Source organism: Austrofundulus limnaeus, unplaced genomic scaffold, assembly GCF_001266775.1.
Source record: "Austrofundulus limnaeus strain Quisiro unplaced genomic scaffold, Austrofundulus_limnaeus-1.0 Scaffold483, whole genome shotgun sequence".
In the NCBI taxonomy this organism is placed as follows: domain Eukaryota; kingdom Metazoa; phylum Chordata; class Actinopteri; order Cyprinodontiformes; family Rivulidae; genus Austrofundulus; species Austrofundulus limnaeus.
Genome location: NW_013952885.1, coordinates 285911 through 288252, shown reverse-complemented (window position 1 = coordinate 288252; position 2342 = coordinate 285911). Strand labels below are relative to the sequence as shown.

At 38.4% G+C, this 2342-nt stretch overlaps 1 protein-coding gene across 1 annotated transcript in view; it reads left to right on the top strand.

Moving 5' to 3' along the window:
* Window positions 1-277: 277 nt before the first annotated feature.
* Window positions 278-2342, top strand: part of chrnb4 (cholinergic receptor, nicotinic, beta 4 (neuronal)) — a 12149-nt gene continuing 10084 nt past the window's right edge. Inside the window, exon 1 of the mRNA XM_014025545.1 lies at window positions 278-490. The gene's annotated coding sequence lies outside the window, so the exon portion shown is untranslated. The remainder of the gene's footprint in view (window positions 491-2342) is intronic.

Here is a 2342-nt window from a genome sequence, read left to right as displayed (position 1 = left end):
TGATGTTGGCTTACACACTGTAAAAAATGAAATGTTGGATTTACTTAACCATGTTATGTGACCTGGTTCCACTTAACTGAGTTGAGTAAATTCAAAGCAACATACTCATGTTCTTTGGCTAAAAAACTGGTATATTGCTTTGAAGTTACTCATCTCAGTTAAGTGGAACCAGGTCACATAACATGGTTAAGTAAATCCAACATTTCATTTTTAGAGTGCATGTTGCCATTTTATTAGAGTGAAAAAAAGAATGCTGCAATTGCAAGTTTTAAAACTGGTGAGTCAGATTGTTGTGAAGGAGAGGCTCTCATGATTGACATTCTCTGGCCAAATAATAACATGCAGTTTGATGAATACAAATCATCTTGACTTGCCACACTTAAAACCTTGGACAAGTACAAGAACCAAGCTGCTGAAGCGGTAGGATCACCCAGTGGAAAACTTTGATCCCATGTTRTGTCAGACTGAGTCCAGCCCATGGCAAAGGACAGTAAGTCCCACAATTTTTTAATAATTCTGTGTGAATGCCACTGCAGAGCATCTTTATATTTCAAAGGAAAAGTGACAAATGTGTTGAAAAAAGCTTATTGTTCTTGAATATTTTCAAAAYGGACAGATGTTATGTAAAAGAGAACAAAAACTGCAATACTGATACCAAAATGGCATTGTTGTAAATGGTCTGAACAAAGCAGAAGAGCAGAACACAAAATTCCTGCCAGTCAGATCTGACTGACACCATCAAAGAGCCTCCAGTGCAGAAATATTAGTTGATGGTACAGTAAAATTATGCATCTACAGACTGAGGCTTGGGTCCAAATTGCAACTTCAATCTCCGTGAAATTGCCTTTTATTTATTACTTTCTTGGGGGCAGTACTTCAAAGTAAAAGCACTCCTCTATGAACACATTGGTGCTTGCAAATTTAGGAAATGCATTTAGACATAAATAGATTTTGAAAAAGTGTTCAAATGGAAAATTTGAAACCAAACCAACTCAAGTGTTTGTCATAATGAAAACGTGCCACAAATCTTTGACAATAACTTTAAGGACTCTATCCTTTAGGTTGTAGCAGTTAATCTGAAACTAAAATGTGAGTGAAGTGTTTTTATTTATAGAAATAAAACAGAACTGTCAATCATGAGCAAGGGAGAATGCACATGTTGTTTTCTCATGTTGCTGTTTAAGTTAAGGAAGAAGTGTCCATTTTGTTTTACTTATGCAGCTGGGTGTTTTGTTGCTGTATTTTCACTCAGAACTGTTGGGGATCAGTAGCTGCATTCTTTTATACAAGATCATCATGAGTTTTGTGTCAAAGTAAAAAGTAAATTGCTCATAATGCAAATAACTGAGTTTAGTTCCTACATTTTGGGCTTTTTACAGTCTAAAAGTTGAAACACTCTTGGCTTACACAAATGTGGACACACACAGACTGAACAAAGCTAAAAGATACTTGAATATACCGTGTGATCCAGAGAGATAAGCTGACCCCTCCTGCAGGTGACGGGACGGTCTGTGATCAATATCTTCACATGAGTCTGAGACTCTGATAGAGGAGCCAAGCACTTCAGGTAATGAGCTGCCTTCTTGATATATATCCCCCACAGGGTGGGATTGCAGTGGTGCAACATGGTACTGCAACCGCAGCAATTCTTTGATTAGCAATTTCTCTTCCATCACACTTCCTTGGCACACAGAAAAATCTTGGGCACACAGTTTGTAGGCGCATGTCGACTCATCACCATGCAGACCATGTGTCATGTATTCCAAGTTCCACGAGCCTGAGACTAAATTCTGTGTCATTCGAAAAGACAGTAACAGGTGACTCGTTTTTCAAGAAGTTATCTTCATATGGTCATGTGTCAATTGTGTATAAATTGATTAAAATGTTTTACTTTGACATCTCCACCAAAAGTTAGTGTTGATTACATTATTATGTCTCAAACGATCACTTTGCACAACGGCCAAAATGGACGTTCTCCTACTTCAACCTGATAAACACCAGAGAGCCCAGACCAGATCAGCTCATATTGATCTGCTTGCAGTGAAAAACGGGTCATTTGGGTTCAAATTTATAACCCGAGGACAGACCTTGAGACTAACTCTTCATGCCTGATACAGGGTTTTTACCGGTCAGTATAATGACACTTTAAGCAGCCAGCTGATAGTAAATCTGCTATGCTAAGATTGCACYGCTGCAGCTCTAACTGAGCCTGACGTCACTAAATCTCCCAATGGACCAGAAGATTATTTATTGACATGTTGTGAGCAGAGGGAAGGAAGCAAATGAAATGATCTGGAGCTACCAAATGACAATCAAGATGAGACCCCCCACCCAATAATAAT